At 41.5% G+C, this 19,837-nt stretch overlaps 1 pseudogene; it reads right to left on the bottom strand.

The window, feature by feature from the left end:
* Positions 1–1,550: 1,550 nt before the first annotated feature.
* Positions 1,551–3,703, bottom strand: LOC147892594 (uncharacterized; annotated as a pseudogene).
* Positions 3,704–19,837: the final 16,134 nt, after the last annotated feature.

The raw sequence follows: 19,837 nt of genomic DNA, 5'->3' as shown, positions 1-19,837 counted from the left end.
GGCTTAAAGGAAGGTCCACCTTGCAGGTTCTAAAGGTGCGCCTAGATGAACAACTCAGCATTGGGAAGGCGTGATTTATTTGAAACGGGCCAAAGTTTATTACTATAATAGAATCATACTAGAATGGGGAAGGATAGGCATGAAGGGCAAGAAAAGCATGTTAAAGTGGGAAAAGAAGCTAAAAGTGGAGAAAAGTAGGTCGCATCTTTCCAGGACAAAAACAACAATCACTATTTTTATCATAATGTTTGATCTAGAACTCGAATTGAGGAGATAAATTTTTTATTCCAAAGCTAATATTGATATCTACAACTTTGCAGAAGAGGTTGAAATCAAATTCAATGATCTATTAAGTTAGAAACTTAGAATACACAAAGGAAAGCAAGGTAGCATATCTGAGAAGCTCTGAGATTGAGAGTGAGAGTGAGAGGGAGATTCATCTTCCAGATATTGTTGTATCATCTTGAATGATAGTGAGATTCATTGCAACACCTTGATGTGAGTGAGAATGAGAGTCATAGTTCCCAGGAGTTTTGGAAACGGGAAATGGTGTTTTGGAGTTTTTGCCACCACTGGAAGAAACGGTGGAAATGGAGTTTCAATTTTAAGGTTATATATATATATATATATACATATACATATGTATGTATGTATGTATAAATTTATATATAGTTATTATTGACACATATGTCATACATTACAAAGTTGAAAGATAGTACATACATCTTCAAATTTCACAATAACTTATAACTTCAAAGAATTCAAAGTTCAGCAAAGCCGCACATGCTACATCAAGTATTATAGATGATAGATCATAAATGACTATTAGTTTGGGGCCTAGGCTGAAGCCTCATAAAAGTGAATAGAAAACATGATCCATGTCATATATAACATGACAAAATCCTAAAAATAAGTACTATAGTCTATGTTGTAGCCAATACAAAGCATGATCCATATGATATATCGGATCCAAAAATATGACAAGCATCATTCATGCTCCAAAAAGCAATCCTCAACATCATTATCATCCATGCTGCCATCTGCTGCTTTGACTCTTGAGTGGTTTCCTCAGATGAGGATAAGAGAGGATCCTCCTCCTCGAGCTTTGCTGAAGCGGAAGCGATGGATACGGCCCTCGATCTCTACCTCAAAGAGAAGGTGGAAGAGCGAGTGGTCTAGGTCAATGCTGTCAACTCCTCATAAAGTAAGGAGGACATATCGTGCTCTTCATGAGGGATCTCTGGAAGGAACTTCACCTTCTCAATGTCCATCTTGTTCACATTCACCTGAGAAGTCTCCGAATTCTTGGCATTTCTTTCAAGGAGATGGAGGTTGCAATGACAAAATACCAACCTCTCTAGCCGAGAGGTACTCAACCTATTTCTCTTCTTTGTATGGAAGAGTTCTTAAGTGCTCCAATTCCTTTCACATGGACTTGAATTGCTATCCTTAGCGAACACTCAAAGGGTAATGCGTTTTTGCACACATAATTAGAATTTAGGATTTATAAATTAGAATTAAGTAGAATGTAAGTTGTAACTCACAGTATCCTATGTTGCCTGATGCATCATGCATGCGGCTAAAACTTGAGTGTATGGGTAGTAAATTACCAGTGTGGGAGCAAAAATCCCATACTTTCTCCACCATGAGATAGTAGCTGAGTCTCTCAAAGCTTTGCCGTCTCTCGACCAAAGCTCCCCGTATGTTTCAGAAGGCCAAAAGATCATCCTCTATATGATCCTGCATGTATACATCACCATGGGTCACCGCCCTGATGTATGTCATGAAGCCATCATCAAGCTCTTTGCTCTCATATTACTCCTAATTTCACCAAAGAGGATGGAATACATGTGCTACTACATAAATTGGTATGTGAAACCAATCCCATCGCTTATTCCATGTAGCCTTGATTTGCTGAATCATTTAGAGAACAAACCATGGACAAAAAACAAGAGTTAAGAGTCAAGACCAATGTAAAGCATGAAGACTCAAGAGTCAAGACTTGAGTAAAATAAAAATTTACATATAAGGAAAAACATAGGGAGACTTGCTACTCTCCTCTCAAGTATGGTTGCTTGTTGAGAGACTCTCCAATCTTTTCCATGTACTCATATACAAGTCCAACAGTGCTCCCCTCCATGTCTATAATGCACACAAATGTATAGATCAGATTGATAGTTTTTATCAAACCCTCAAGCTCTACCCACCAGCCCTCTCTCATGATAGCAAGAACAAAAGATATTGCCGTAGGGCTCTCTCTCTCATTCAACTCCAACCACTCATTTGAGTACACAGTCCATAACAATTCCCTGTGAAATTGCAAGAGTCTCTCAAGGACAATAAACATATATGCAAATTTGTGGTTGCAGGTTGTAGTAGGTCAAGATTGCTATAGGCACCTAAAACATGCTCAAAATTTTTGGCCTCTTCACATATTTTACCATGCTTCGTGGCATGCGAAAGATGGAATCAATCGATTGTATTTCACCCATGTTCTCGATCAATACGTCAAGGCAATGTGATGCACAAGGGGTCCACACAATACCTAAAAACTCATCCTCTAGCATAGAGGGGTCTAAGCATGGTTAGGTGACATGCTTTTTGTGCTTTATCAAAGCACATAGCACATTACTTATAGCACAAATTATGTACCTTAATATATTAAACTTTTTTAATATCAAAATTTTTTAAAGGTTTGAAATAGGTGTCCTATACCACTTAAAGTAGTAAATGTCCTAGAAAATGCTTTTGGTGTCACCTTCCCATGCTAAGACCTAGAGCCCATAGACTTTCAATTGCTCCCATTATCTGTCACTACCTGCACAACATTCTTAGCTCCTATTTGCATGATTGTCTCCCATATATGACCCCAAATAAATAAACCGGTAACTGTGAGACCTAGGAGGGAGGCATCAATGGATTTCAAAAACATTGTGGCTTTGCATCTAGACACTAAAATATTGTACACATTCTGCCTGCGTACATTTGACCATCCATCACACAATATAGTGCAACCATACTTCTTCCATGTTTCCTTCAAGGTCTCTAGCTGCACTTCTATGCATGTTGTTTCCTGCTCTTGAGTTCACATGCTCGAAGAGCTTTAGATGAAGGGCCTTCCCACTCGCATCCAATGCGGCTGGTGGTTTTATTGTCTTCTTCCGTTGGTTTTTCTTGGCCACATAAAAGGGAATGGCACACCGTATGAACAATCCAGTGAGCTCCCTAGTTGCCTCTATGATTGTGTGCTTTTGAAACCCATCTTGGATGTTGGCTCTTTGTACAAAATTTCTAGGTAGTGGAGGAGTGGCTCGTGATACATCCTCTAGCAAAGGAGTCCTCTTTGCATGCATAGCCAACATACAGGAATGGCCACTCTCTAACTCTGTATCTCTGCTCCTCTTTGCTGCCCCTAGTGCTTGACTTGAACTTTCTTCCTCCTCATTTGATGGCTACACCATAGAACTTGAATCTTTGGGAACACCCAAACGCTTTCACCTCCATTCTTCAAGGGTTTCCTTAACATCTTGAGGAACATAGGGGCATGGTCCTAGATCTTTTCTTGCCACATGAGCAAGATGGTCCTTCACACGGGTGACACTCCTTGTTTTTTCCATTACACAGAATTTGCGTCTCCACTTATCTCCACTTAGCTCCCCGATTTCTCTACATGTTTCCAAAATGCATTCGGAGTCCAAGCCATGCTGAGGACTCAGTAGATCAAGGAGAAGAGTGCAAGGGCTAAGGTCGGCAAGGAGGAGAGGAGAGGGCAAGGAGGAGAGGAGAGGAGAGCAATAAGAAGAGGTTGGAGATGAGAGGGCTAAGAGAAGATGCTGAGACGAGAGGTGAGGGCTGAGAGGGTGAGAGGGTTGAGAGGACAGGCTGATGAGAGGAGAGGTGAGGGCTGAGAGGGAGAGCAGTGAGATGGCTAAGAGGGTCAAGGAGTAGCACACACAAGTGGAACAACAAGAAACAGGTCCACACAGGTAAGTAAAAAAATATTGGGCAAAAACTTCCCCCATAGAAATGCCATTTTCATTTTTGGAGAGACATCGCACTGGTTCTTGGAGTTATAGCTCTGTTACCTATTTTTACATATTACAAGAGGAGGTCTATGATGACCAATGCACTGGCAAATAGAAGGAGATGTATGACAGCCACCATGCTAGTCCTTGGAGTTATATATTTGTGTAACCAAGCAAAATGCAATTGATGATATGGCCCTTGCCCCTCAAGGGCCATATCGACATGCCATTTCTGTCCATCGGCATCTTAGATATTGTATAATGCATGTCGTTATGGCCCTTGACCCAAGAGGGGGGGACCCGTGAAGGGCCATATTGTCAATTGCATTTTCTGAAAGTTTAATTGTATTTTTCTAGATGTATCTCCATGCAACCACAACGGTGGGTTGTTGGAGTTATTTTAGCGCTATTTTGATTATAAACCAAGGAAATTGTAATCCTTCTTTCCTGGTATTTTAGTCCTTGTTACAGTAAATATAAATGAGGGAAAAAATATAATGTATCAAGTGAGAATTGAGCAAAAGAGATCACAATGTACATCTATGTCCAATAACAGGTTATATAAAAAGTGACCACTTATACCGAGCAAAAATTGAACAAAGGATCTTACATTTATAAAAACTCAACAATTGCTAAGAGATTTAAAGGACAAAATATTACAGCTAGCGACCATAACCATGATTCAAATATAAAAGTTAACAATAGTGCATACTGAGAGCCTCAAATTGATAAAAAAGAGATTACATAAATGTAATAAAAACTCAGCAATTGCTGAGAGTTTTAGAGACCAAAACATTACATACAGTGAGCCAAAATACTGTTGAGAGCCTTAGAGGCCAAAAGATTACATCCAATCGTTGGTGAAAGCCTCCTTTGAGAAAGAGGGAGTTTTTACAACTGAGTTTTCTGCTAGTCTAGCTTGTTGCATTAAAAATTTTTGGGGAGCCAAAGGAGGATACGATGGAGAGGCCGTCGACCATGCACATTAGAAGTACTTAGATTGTGCCCCCCCCTAACAAGTCGAGAGTACTTTGCTCTGAACATACTAAGGCCTTTGTTGACATCTAGGGGGAACCCATATAGCATAGCCATAAAGAGGCCCTCTGTGAGCATGTCATCTAAGGTGGTGACATACAGATGTGGGGGGAATGGACTATGGGGGAATGAAGGATCTCCACTAGTGCTAGCATTTCTAGTCGAGGTGAGTTCAATGCAATCACATTATATGAGAAGGGAGATAACATTGGGATCATAGAGCATCGAGGGGGGGTGGTAGTAGGCATGGTGAAGATGAGTGGGTGAGCAACAAATAAGCAGGAGAGTAGATGAGTGACGAGAGTTGGAGGAGGGAGTGTGGAGAAAGGTAGATCAGGGGCATAAAAGAGCTAGAGAAGGGGTGTGGAGCAAAGTAGCAAAGCATGTGAAGCAGAGCAGGGGCGGATGAGAGCAACATAGTAAAATGCCAAATGCCACAAATCTTATATATTATAAAGTTTGAGCCACCGTGGTGGGTGGAGGCCGAGGTTCCATCCATATTAATTGTAGGCCACTATGGTGGAATCTTAGGCACCACCCCATATGGGTTGGTAATCATGAAGCAGATGCCATGTGGTGGGTGAGCAAGCCACTTCGGTGGCTGGTAATTAAGTGCCAGCCTAGTGGAATCTTAGCCACAACAGACGTGGCTGATGAGAGCCACCATCACCGGGTAGTAATTGCCACAAAGGTAGATCATGAAGCTCTAATCACTCATTACCATGTAGTCTAGTTCTCTACTGAGCATGTAAGCCCAGTGACTAGTAATTTTTACTGCACTCGTAGTGATCATGCATGCTTAAGCCCAGTGGTGGGTGAGCGATGACTGGTAATTTTAACTACCATCTCAGTGGAATCGTAGCCACGACAGATGTGGTTGATGAGAGCCACCACCACCGGGCAGTAATTCCCACAAAAGTAAATCATGAAGGATAATCACCTCTAATCCCTCATTACCATGCACTCTAGTGCTCTCCTGAGCATGCAAGCCCGATGACTGGTAATTTACTGCACTCGTAGTAATCATGCATGCAAGCTTGGTGGTGTTAACTGGAAGGTGAGTAATTGTGAGCCACTATGGTGGCTGGTAATTAACTGCCAGTTCGGTGGGTCTTAGCCCTGCCACCACAGATGTGGTTGGGAATCTTAGATGCCACCCCCTCTAATCACTCATTACCATGCAAGTTAGTACTACCGCCTTGAATTAATCAAAATTTGGGCCAACCACTGTGGTGGCTCTCACCTTGACAGTATAGTCAGGCTATAACCGCCATGATGGCTCTCACCTTGACTGTCTAGCCAGGCTACAAACCTTTACTCCATTCCCTTAACCGTTTCTTCTTCTATCCCTCTCGATCGTTTTGTTCTCCCTTGCAATCGGACTGCAAACTCAAGCCTCCACTATTCCATTTCCTTCACTATTTCAACTTCTATCCCTCTTGACCATTTTTTTCTTCCTTGCAATCAGACTATAAACTCAAGCCTCCACTATTTCATCTTCTATCCCTCTCGACCATTTCTAGCTCCCTTGCACTCTTCCTACAACTTGTATCCCCTCTTATAATGGACCTTGCATAGTCCGGGAGCTCCTCACACAATCTTTCCTCCCCTCTATAGCACGGTGCAAGAGCCCCTCCTCCCTTGATCTTGAAATCATGACATATGGGAGCTCCTCTATCGCTCTTTAAAAGCCCAAATAGGATGCTCTCCAAAACTTCACCAGGTTGGTATAGGAGGTGAACATGAAGGAGGGGCAACTAGTTTGTCAAGATTAGAAGATTACCATCAAGTGTGATTGAAAATGCTCTATGAATTTCTAGAGGCAGTTTGCAAGCACACTTTTCGAGAAGCAGTGGAAGACACATGATATTCTAGATGTATACCCCAACACTCAGATTAGTAAAGATGGTGGAGTCAAAATTTCTAGCTTGCCAACAGACCTCCAAGATGTGTTGAAGAAGACCATTCACTTCTATCTTGATGCGAGAGGAACCGTGAAGTTTCGGCAAGTGCAAGCAGTAGTAGAGAAACTGAAAGGATGTGATGTATCTTTCTCAAGGGCAATCTCCAAGAGTGTGTTAACGAACCTAAAGAATTGCATGGATGGCAAATCCCAATTGTCATCTACACCTGCTGCAGTTTGCAATGCACCTGATGGCATCTATCCTCAAAGGGATTTTGGAGCAATATGATAAGAAGATGTCTCAAAAGGTGACTTTTCTGCAAGAGAAAGCCACCCATGTAGCAAAGGTAGTGCAACTTGAGAAAAGTCTCAGGGAAGGTGCACTAGCCAAGGTAGAGGAGGCACAAGCAAGGTCCTTGTAGGCACAATAGAAAGCTAAGGCCGCTACAAAAATGTTCAACATGGAAAGGCATAGAAGAGAAGAAGTAGAGAAGTGCATGAAGGAGCTTCGAGATAGGATCAAAGAGTGAGAAGTGATAGGGACATGGCAGAAATGATGTGAAAGGAGCATGAAGATCACAGAGTTGAAAAGGAGGGTCTTTATAAATGGCTCTACAACATGCAGAATGCATTGAACATTGAAAAAGACTAGATGATGGAGGATTTGAAAAGAGAGGATGCCAAAACCAGAAAGGTGATGTAGGAATTGCGAGAGAGCTTCAAGGCCAGCAAGGATGGGGCAAAGAGCAATCAGGGTGGAGATGACAATGAGGCGGCTTTCCAAGCCAGGAAGGATGTAGAGAGAAGCCACGGTGGAGCGATTTGCAGCAGCCACGATGAGGGTTGTTTTTTCGAAACACTGTTGGAAGTCCAAAGAGTAAGCTACAAGACCGTGCATCAAGATTACAATAGGGCTGTGCACAAGCTTGCTGTAGCTTTTGATAGTTATGAGAAGTAGTCTGTCATCCTGAGAGATTTCCAAACTAGAGTGGAAGTCTTTGAAATGGCCCATGAAGATGTTTTTGAGCAACTTAAGCACCTTCAATAGATGCTAAGGGATTCAGATGAAGCTATTGCACAGAGTGAGTAGAGAGTGGAGGACATGAAGGAGAACATCCGTAGCATTAGGATGAGGGAGGAAGGAATCAAGAAGCAACTTTGTCATGTACAGAGAAAGACTATGGTATTGATGGCCACAATAGTTAAATCGTACGCCTATCCTGCTATACCTGCTATGGAGCAGGGTATGAAATGCAGGTCTTCCATACCCCCATCATAGGTGACTGCTGTATCTAATGATGGCCTGCGTGCTACCACCCTGTGCACATTTTTTGCTTTGGGGTGTTTGTGCATACAAAATTGCTATGTACAAAATGCCATTTGCGATTGCCCAGGTCATGGACAGATCAAATGTGCCTACTTGCTATAGCTATCAAATGTGCCTAGCAAAAGATACAAAAGGCAAGGAGCTCAAATTGAAGAAGGCCAAGACCGCGAGCCTAACTAAAAGAAAAGGAGCCTAAAGGGAGGAACCCAGCCCCCTTCAGGAAAGGATCAAGAAGGGCCAAGCCTACAACTAGGAAGCTCAAATCAAGGAAAGAGGAAGCGGCATGAAGGGAGGGGCCGTTGGGCCCCTAAAGGAAGGAACCAACCCCATTCTAGAAAGGAGCAAGGAGGGCCGAGCCTGCAATCAGGGAGCTCAACAAGGAGTCCTTGAGAATGGGCTCAATGAACTCTCTCCCTATTTAAGTGCAGTACATACACAATTGAGAGCCCATTATGAAATCTAGCCCCAAAACTCTGTACACCGATCCAACTACTACGAATATATGGCATACCCAAAAAACCTTGGAATTCTTTTGTTTTGTCTGAAAAGGATGTTGGATGACATCCTCGCAAAAACAGACCCAGAGAAGGAGCAAAATAGTTGCAAGGAGGACATGCTTTAGTGGTGGGTGTATTACTTGGAGTTGACAGAGATGGTGAATATTAATTTCCTTGTCTATTGTTTTTTTTGCTCCTTTAAGGTACTTGTCAAGTTCATGATTTAGGTTTATTTTGGTAGGACATGATAGAGGCGTGAAGATGTATAGAGCGCAAAGACCAAGATGAAGAGAATCCCTAGTGAAAGGAGGAGTTACTATGGGTGTACAAGTTGGCAGAGTCAAGCAAGCAGTGTGTAATCCGAGTGTGTGAAGAGGTCTACCATTGTGCATCAGAATAGCCTAAAGATTTGGGAGATGCTTGCTATAGAGAGGCTGATAAGATAGTTGGGAGTATGTAATTTCCTTGAGCCACAAAATGTCATTGTATTTTGAAAAAATAAAAATCTTGCAGCCATTTCTTGGACTCGTGGACTTTCTCATGGTGCTCATAACACACCTGATTTTGTTTCGACCTACTTCCATGTTAGTACTTAAAATATTTTAAGTAGCCTGGTAGTTGAATTTTGATGGTTAATGATAACCAGCCTAAAGGGCATTGTTTTAGTATAGCATTGTGCAACAAATCTTAGGATAGAATGGCAGTAGTGTAGGGATATCATGCTCAATCCATGATGGCCTGAAAGAGAAGGTGTTCTCAATCCATGTGAACATGTGGGAGTTCTTAATCCTTGTGTACTAGAGCCAAAATTTTCAGCTTCAACACAGGAAGATACCTTTCCTTTTGACTTTGAAGAACCTATTGGTTTGATTGGTGATGTTGCGATATCTTCTTCATAACCCTCCTTCTTCCAATGGGAAGTGTCTTTGGAAGCAACAAAGTCATCTCATCTGTATCAGTGTAAACTTTGATGGTCCATTTTGAATCAATGTTATTGTGTACTTCTGCTATGTCCCATAATTTTTAAATTTGCAATGAACCTTCATTAAAAGGAGGAGGAACATCATAAATTTATTGAAGCTATTGCACCTCAAGACTTGGATCCTTGGCACTTTTCTTTGGTTCGTTGGTGCCTTTCTTTTCCATGCTTATCTTTTGGATCCTAGTGGAAGCATCCTCCGATGTGGGCTTTCCAAAGACAATGATTTCTCTGAAAGTTTGTTTGTTTGACATGATACCTACAAAAGACATAAACAATGTCAAAATATTATGATGTCATGGAGAGAATATATCAAGTTGAAAAAAACAAAACAAGCTTGATGGTTTCTAAAAAGACTTTTAGCTTCTAGAATAGACATTTTTCATGGAAAAGGATCTCAACATGCTTATTTCAATGAATAAAAAACAAAAAAACATGAAAAGTAACAACACTACAATTCAAAAACAACAAAATTATGGCCAAAACGCTTCTCTCCCTCTCAGATTTAATTAAAAACCACTAAGAAACAACTTCATAATTTGAAGATAAAACCTGATGTTTAATAAAAATCTTTCAAAAAATAACAAAAATTCACCAAAAAAACCTCTCCCTCTCTCCCTCTCCCTAATTCTCTGTCTCTGTCTCTCTCTCTCTCTCTCTCCCTCTCTCTCTCTCTCTCTCTCTCTTTCTCTCCCTCCCTCCCTCTCCATCTCTCTCTCTCTCTCGCTCTCTCTCTCTCTCCCCTCTCCCTCTCTCTCTCTCTCTCTCTCTCTCTCCCTCTCCCTATTTCTCTCTCTCTCTCACATACTCCCTCTCCCTTTCTCCCTAATTCTCTCCCTATCTCTTCCTCTCCCTCTCCCTCTCCCTCTCTCTCTCTCCTAAATCTCTCTCCTTCTCTCCCTCTCTCCCTATCTCTCCCTCTCCCTCTCTTGCTAATTCTCTCTCCTTTCCCTCGGCTAGAGCCCATCGATGATATCATTGACTCGGAAAGCACCGTATTGATGATATTATCAATGGCATCGATGCTATCATCGATCGGGAAAGAGCCTAATTGATGATATCATCGACGGGCTAGCAACCCATCGATGATATCATCGATCGGCCCAACAACTTGTCGATGATATCATCAACCATGCCATGCACCCGTCAATGATATCATCGATGGGCTGCTAGCCCATCGATTTGGACACCACATCAGACAAAAAATTGATTGAGCAGGGAAGAAGAAGAATCGATTGAGTGGGGAGGCGAGGCAATTGAGCGGGGAAGAAGAAGAAGCCTGTTGATGATATCATCGATCGGGCGAGATCTCGTCGATGATATCATCGATCGGGCGAGATCCCATCAATGATATCATTGATTGGGAAAAAAGTCAGCTCCTTACAGTCCAAAAAAACAAAACGGATGCATGAGAAAATAACTCTCACCCCATACCAAGGTATTTATAATTCATACCTATGGTATTTACAATGATCCATTCCACTCATCCTCTCAATCCCATACAATATCTTAGAAAATAGAAATAAGTGAGAGCCGTTAGGCTATCACTGGATACTCAAACTCTTATCAAACATAGAAGAAAACAATACCAATTCCAAATAAGAAATATCAATTTTTGGCGTCACAGTATAGTTAAGTGCACTTTTGTAAAGTAATGATGGTATTACTTTTCTTTCAATTGATTTTTTGAAAGTACTACAAAAAATAAAGTGTGCATTTTCCACCTACTTTGGGGTGTCCCTCTAAAGGCACATGGAATTTGTAGGTGTTGGTTAATGGACAAATATATTCTCTTTCCAGTCATAAAAAGAAGGAATTGTGGAACGTGCTCATTATAGTCTACTTTTGTGTATTCTATTTGCTTTGGTGTATCCTTGTAAGGGTTTTCTTAAATGACACATGGGATTTGCAAAATGATGGTCAATGAATGTGCCCGTTCTCCTTCATTAAATGTTTTAATATAGAAATTGTGTTGGTCCAATTTACTTTGAGATATTTCTAGAAGAGATTGCTTAGATGGCACATGAGATTTAAGTGTTACTGTATATGTATAGTTAAGTGCACTTTAAAATACTCCTAATTAATGATGGTCCCTATTTTCTTTCAAATAATTTTTGAAAAGTTCTCTATGCATAGTAAAGTGTATGCATTTTCCATTTGCTTTGGGGCATCCCTGCAAAGGTTTTCTCAAATGGCACATGGAATTCACAAATGATGGTCAACAAATGAATTTCATCTCTTTCTAGTAAAAACAAAAAGGGGAAAAAATCATTAATAAATATGTGCCACTTCTATATACTCTAGGGTATTTCCAAAAGTGTCTGCTCAACTGCTTAGGGTTAACTATATTGAAGTCCTTTATACCACGTGCGTTGAACACCTAATTTAAAAATAATTTACCTGTGAACTTTTCATGAATAAATGCACATTTTCTATTCAATATATGGATACCCCCTTTAAATTTCACCCTTCTATATGTAAAAAAGAGTGGAATTTGTCAATGAGTAATGATTGGTTTCTTGTAATTTCTTGTAAGAGCTGACTAGAACAACCCATGGGGCTCCCATGTGTTGTCTGTCTACTTAGCATGTTTGTTTACTGGGATGGTGTACAATGTGCTAGAGTTATATATAGCTTGCCCTAACTCAGCCTAGTACTCAACTATATATATGCCTATGATCTATGAATAGAATCACTTCCTTGGGAGCAACTCTTCAAACCAACTCTCTCCTCTTTCTCTTCCTCTCAACATGGTATCAAAGCCTAGTTATGCTCTCGCGTGACTGTGAGAATAAAGAAGCATGATTTTTGTCAATCTGACAATGCAATCATTCACAAAACTTTATTTCTGATTGTTTCGACTACTTGATCGCTGGGTTTTGATTGATCTACAAAATTTATTAAAGATTCATCGCAAATCAGCATCGTGATCATGATTAATGAAAACGGCTCACGTTGTCTTGTTCAAAGCATATGCGCCAATTATTTTGATTGGTTGGATCACCATATTTCAATTTCAAGTAAGAAAGTTATGGTTGTTTCTTTTTGCTGCATGCTGTCAATAAACTGGCAGAAGAGTGTTTAGACAAGAAGATAAACACCCATAACCAAAGAGAACTTGATCTAGGACATGAGTATGGAAAAGGTTCATAATTTTGTAGAATCAACAATATTTGAAGCAAAAGTAAAAGCAATGAAAAATTAGACTTAATGATGAGAAGCTTCCTAATGCAGCACCACCCTCCCGCTTTTAGTCCCCACTAGTTGATCACACTATCTTGCACTTAGTATTTGCATTCCCTTGGATTTAACACATTAGCATATCATGCTTTCATGTTCCCACATGGAGCAATAAGATGCTCAATCACATAAAGAAAACTTCTTTAGCTACATGACTCCACAAAATTTTAGATGAAGAGGGGACCCAATGCCTACCTGTCATATCCATAAAAACCAAGAGTGCAAGTTTTTTGTTGCAAGCATAGTCAACCTTTAGGGATGAAGATGTTATCTAATCGATGTCAACTAGAGTCTCAATCTTTTTGTTAAAAGTAAGGTAGCCCAATCTACATGCTTTTGTAATGATAATTATATATATGTTCAACAGACCAGAGAGTTGATTGGAAAAATCACTTGGAAAAAAGTTATCTATTTGATCATCCATGAAAACAAGAGTTTAGCGGTTAGCAATTGTGGTTTTATGCTTCTTTTGCAAAAGTAAAATCCAATGATGCTTCACATCTATTAAGCTGTTTTTTATTTAACGCATCCTTAGTGCATCGCTTGTTGAGTCTTTGTGTAAGTGCCTGGCTACTTAGAATTCATAAAACGTCCTTCAACCAAAGATCTCTACTATCAATATCTATACTTGGGTATCTCACAAAAATTGATTGCTTTTCAGCGACATGATGATGGTTAATTCCAAGATCACCAACCACTATGACATATATCTATGTGTTGGAGCTTTTCTTTGCCTATTGGTACAGATATAAACCAACTTCCTTTAATGTTGCACATGATTTGGAACTACGATATCATAGTAGTTCAGTACAATGCTTTGTCCTTGATATTCCACTTGAAAGGTTATGTTATATGTATTCCACTACATTAATATGCTTGATGTTTTATTCGCAATGATATTATTATGTTCTGCTACCAAGTTTAGCTGCAACTTCAAGTTTTCATGAATCTTGGTTAAAGAGACTTGCCAAATATTCTATATCAAGCTTTACTTTCAGCGTCAGTTGATTGATTCAAAGGGGTATTGTTTTGAAGGCTAGATTTTCTTCGATTATCTTATCATTTACTTTTGATTTCCTAAATGTTTTGTGTTATTTTCAAGGTGTCAAGACTTACTTTCGATTATCTTATAATTTTAAAAGAAGATTATCTTTCATCTTTTGTTAATCAAGCATGCCTATAAAGTATTTGATATGGAGTAGGGTAAAGATTTGATATTTAGCTTTTCATTTATTACTACTTGGAGGTTCTGTTGAGAGTTCCCGCTCAACATCATGTCATCATGTGTGCATAGCACCATCACGTGATCATATGTGCATAGCACTAACCTTATAGAGTGCTATAAAGGAAAGGGTTAGATCCCCTAACCCTAACCCTAAAAGGGTTTGTATATATTCTATTTTTTCAACTAATTCTAGTGTACAGTTAGTCATTTGTGGTGTGCTCTCTAGCTGTGCCCTCTCTCCTCATCTCCACTCTTCTCCTCTCCCCTCTTCATATTTTGTCATGGTATCAGAGCTCCCTTGTCTTCCGTTGAGACATTGTGATTCTTGAGAGTGTGAGAGAGATTGTGAGATTGAGAGTTCTCTTGAGTGATTGTGAGATCCTTCCCTTCACTTCCGTTGAGAGAAAATTCCGTCCATTTGGTGAGATATTTCCGTTCATCTCCTTCAAGAGTTTGTGAGAGATTTGATTCTTCTTCTTAAGAGAAATAGAGAGAAAGTTTCCATCCACTATTCTTGAGGTGTGAGAAAGAGATAGATTTCTGTTTGAGAGAGAACGAGAGAGATTTATTTCCTTGAGAGTCTTTGAGAGGGAGATTTGTGAGAGTCTCTCGACTTGCTTCTACTCTAGCGCTTCCTCTCCAACAAGAGTGCTTCCTCTCCTTCGAATGTTGCTTCACGGGATGCTCTAGTCAACACGGCTCATCTTCTAAGGCACCTACGCGACCTATAGCAGCTCTTATCGGTGTATCGTGGCTCCTTCAACCCATAGCTCCAACTCCAACCTTCGCTTCTCCAGCGTAGTCAACAACAAGGACAGCAGCGACCTCCTTCAGTGAATCTACTACTCATAGGCGACTCCGTGACCACAGTGCAACATCTACAGCCAGCTTCCCCAAAAGCTCTGCACTGTACCAGCACCGATGCTACAGCCACCGATGGCTCCATCGAAGGTCAGCGTAGCCCATCGATGGCTCCATCAGTCTGTGGTATCAAAGTCTCCACCAACACAATGCTTCACCAACTAGCCCACGGGCTGCTCTACCAGCCAACGCCAATTATCCTCAACGAGTCGCAAGAACTTCTCTTGCGTTGCTAACTCCCTGCACCAGTGAGCAGTCGATGGACATCTCCAAGCTTCTAAACCTTCTCCAAACGGGCTCCCGGCTCCTGCCAGTCCACTGACAACCGCCCGCCTAGCTTCAGCTCCAAGTTGCTCCATCTCCATCGACTTCAAGACGCCACCTCCAAACGGCATCGACGGAAATCCGTAGGGAGACGGAATCTCAAAGATTCTGTCAGAATCTTTCAAAGATTCCGGTGCCCAACAGTCAGACACGTGGCAGATAGAATAGAACCAGGGTCTGGTTGCGATGACCTTGGGTTAACTAGCTGACCCACAGTTGGACACGTGGCAACCTTATCCTACCCACGTGCCACGTCACCACATTATCTTGACACGTGGCAATCCTTATCTGACACGTCGGCAGTCCCGTGAGACTGCCACATCAGCACTGCCATGTCATCTGCCATGTCAGCACTGCCATGTCATCTGCCACGTCAGCACTACCACATCATCAGGCCATGTCATCAGTGCCACGTCATCAGTGCCACGTCATTAGTGCCACGTCACCCTGCTGACATCATCTGTGCCACCTCAGTAGTCCAGTCAGCACTAACCCTCTGCAGGCATAGTCCCTTGCCAGGCACACTGTGCACACACTGCATGTGCACACTCCTGCCACCTCAGCACAGAGCTTCACTGGCACACCTCTTGCTAAGCACAGTGCCACATCATCACTGCATGTGACTCACAGTGACACATCATCATTGAGCACCATTTGCACTCCTTTTGCCCCTCCACCTAGATCAAGTCATATCTCTTGATCCAGGAAGAATTTGAGGGTGCTCCAAAAAGGAAAGTCGCTCGATTTTTCGTGCTCTACGCGCTCGTTACATCATGTGCACATTTTGGTGCAAGTTACACTCACATTTAAGACTCGCCGACAAAACCACTTCCTTCACGCACATTTGCCTCTACATCGACACATCTGACCCAGCACTTAAAAAGAACAAAAGAAAAGGAATTATTTGCTGCTCTTTCATCGATCGATGGTTGGTTTAGATCTAGATCAGAGTAGACTAGATCGCCATAGAGGGGACGCTTTGAATTCCCCAAGTTGCCAATCTAAGCCATGCTCGAAATTCCCGACTAGTACCTACTCGGAGTCAGTCCATACGCTCACATCCGATTTCACATCATTACATTACCTGAAACCTTACGTTCATCAGTTCAGTGAGCAGACTTCAGAGTTCAGAGGCATTGCAGATTGATTCAGTGGGCAGATAGCACTTGATTTCACACACACATGCCACCATTGTAAAGCCTATTTGGCTATCTCATGGCATCGTGCACATCATTTTTCAGCCTTGTAAAGCCTCTTGGCTATTCCCGGCATCATTGCCACAAGCCTTGTAACACAGATCAGATCTTATATACAGCGGTTCTATCTTCACCGACGGTAGAGAGATTTCACTTGGCATCTTCAGTGTATTTGCAGTTGATTCATACAGAGTTTTTCAGGACACGTTTGAGTACATTGTTTGCACCATGTCGACTAGCAACCTCAATCTGGAGGCATCTACTAAGTTAGACAACTCCAATTACGGTACATGGAAATACCGAATGGAGACCATTCTTGTGCTTCAAGACAAATGGGAGTATGTCGATGGATCCATACCTAGACCATTGGCCCACCAGTAGCTCTACTCCATCTGTTGTCACAGCACTAGCAATGGGATCTACATCGGGATCTACATCTACACAAACAGTTTCCACACTAGTAGCAGATCTTGCCATTGCCCGAGCTCAAGCAGAATGGGATAAGAAAGACAAGTATGCCTATCACCTGATCAAGCAGAATGTGCAAGATGTCATGCTAGGATAGCTCAACACAGTTAAGACATCAAAAGAAGCATGGGATATGTTTGCAGCTCTCTACGAGTCCAAGAACACATCCAGGATTCTCACCCTGAGAAACCAGATTAACCAGAGTTTCCGCAATAGCAGTGAAACTGGTCATGCTTATGTACTCCACATCAAAGACTACAACAATCAACTTGCAGCAGTAGGAGAGACTATGAATCCCGCAGAAATGGTTCAAGTAATCCTGAATGGACTAGGAGAAGGATATGAGAATCTAGTCCAGAGTATTGCCATCCAACGGCAAATTCCAACACTGGAAGAACTTCAGTCAGTTCTACTTGGTGAAGAACTCAGGACTCAGGCCATTCAAGCACGTAAAGGTCATTCTAATGATCAGGCATTCACAGCTTCAGACAGAAGCAGAGGCAAAGGTAGAAACAGAGGTAGATCATATCAGAAAAGTGGTCATCATCAACAAAATCAAAGTCAGAATCATTATCAGCATCAGCAGCATCCTCAGCAACATCAAAATCAGCAAAGAGAAAATCATTCCAACCGAGGAAGATTCCAAGGACGAGGGAATGCATCCACCAATGTGTCAAACATTCAATGCAACTATTGTCACAAGTTTGGACACTATGAAAGAGATTGCCGCAAGAAGCAGTATGACCAAGGCGGTCAATCCACGAGGGAATTCCTGAGGAAGAGGAAATCATCATGGTGGACATTCTAGTCACAGTCATTTTGCAAATGAACATGGAAATATGTTTCTTGCAAGTGAGGAATTGCATCAGACTGATACAATGCACCCAGACACTGATTTCAATCCCAAAGAGGATTTCAGCTATCAAGTCGACCAAGTGGAATAGGATCCTTGGTACATCGACAGCGGTGCATCATCTCATATGACAAATCATCAGGAATGGTTCACAGAAATGAAGCCATTAGAAGGTCAAAAGAATGTCATCTACACAGCAGACAATACACCGAATCCGGTTCAAGGGACAGGGGTTATCCCTATGAACAATCTCACTGGTACAAAAGGATTAGTCAAAGATGTGCTCTATGTTCCGAAGCTCAGCAAGAACCTTTTATTAGTAGGTCAAATGACGGAACACAACTACAAAGTCATCTTCGACGGTGATGAATGCACTATCAGAGACAAATCCAAAAGAGGTCAGCTAGTAGCAAAAGGTGTCAAGGAAGGACGCTTATACAGGATGCTAGCTACAGTACCAGATAAGCATGCCATGTCAGCTCAAATGCAACAGATGCCACCATCCGCAAAATGGCATAAGAGATATGGTCATGTCAACTTCAAGTACTTGTTAGATCTAAGGAATCAAAATATGGCAATTGGGATTCCGAAGCTACAGTTTCTTGGAAAAGTTTGTGAAGCATGCTGCTTCGGCAAACAAAAGCGAACCAACTTTGTCAGAAGTACCTCTCATGCACGAGGTATTCTTGATTTGATTCATACAGATGTATGGGGTTATGCCCAGACCCGCAGCATCAATGGTTCACTTTATTACTTGACCTTCATCGACGACTATAGTAGATATTGTTGGGTCTACTTTCTGAAAGAGAGAAATCTGAAGTGTTTGCCAGATTTCAAGAATTCAAAGCCATGGTAGAAAACCAAACAGGGAGAAAGATCAAGGTCATGAGATCAGACAGAGGAGGTGAATACATGTCTTCAGCATTCATGAACTTTTGCAAAAATCACGGCATTCGAAGACAATTCACATGTGCAGATACTCCTCAGCAAAATGCAATAGCTGAAAGGAAGAATGGGACTTTAGCAGACAATGCTAGAGTAATGCTTAGTGAAAAGCATCTTCCGAATCAGTATTGGGTAGAAGCAATAGCTACAGCTAACTACTTGCTTAATCGGCTTCCTACCGAACTGATACAAGGTATGACTCCTTATGAAGCATTCACTAGACACAAGCCACGCATTGGGCATCTCCGCATATTTGGTTGCATAGCATATGCCCACATACATGATGATCATCACAGGAAATTGGATGCGAAGTCACGCAAATGCATCATGGTTGGCTACAGTGAAGAAAGCAAAGCATACAAATTGTATGATCCCATCAACCGCAAAGTCATTATCTCCCGAGATGTAATCTTCGATGAGGAATCAGAATGGAAAACCTCACCTACACAGGAGATAGAAGCATCGACTTCACAGTCATCTACAGAACAGGTTGATGAAGAAGAGCAAGAATTGCCAGCAACACCCCAAGCAGCGCCACAACAGCTCAGACGGTCTACTAGGGAAAGCAGACCACCAGCCAGATTGACATATGCTCAGAAAGGCAAAGCAATTCAGGTGGAAACCACCAACTATGCTCTTATGACTACCATCATGGCTACAGAAGAGCCAGTGTACTTCGAAGACGCAGTAGATAAGCCAGAATGGCAAACTGCTATGAATGAAGAAATGGATGCTTTGTATAAAAATAACACTTGGGAATTATGCGACCTTCCACCAGGAAAGAAGGCCATAGCCAACAAATGGGTATACAAAGTGAAGTACAATCCAGATGGCAGTATTCAGAAATACAAAGCCAGATTAGTTGCAAAAGGATTTGCACAACAATATGGCCAAGATTATGATGAGACTTATGCTCCAGTAGCAAAGATGGATTCCATACAATTCTTGATATCACTAGC

Source organism: Dipteris shenzhenensis, chromosome 16, assembly GCF_047967505.1.
Source record: "Dipteris shenzhenensis isolate YYH24624 ecotype China chromosome 16, Dip_SZ_1.0, whole genome shotgun sequence".
NCBI classification, from domain to species: Eukaryota; Viridiplantae; Streptophyta; class Polypodiopsida; order Gleicheniales; family Dipteridaceae; genus Dipteris; species Dipteris shenzhenensis.
Note: the sequence above shows the minus strand (reverse complement) of the source record. Positions and strands in the feature narration are given on the sequence as shown.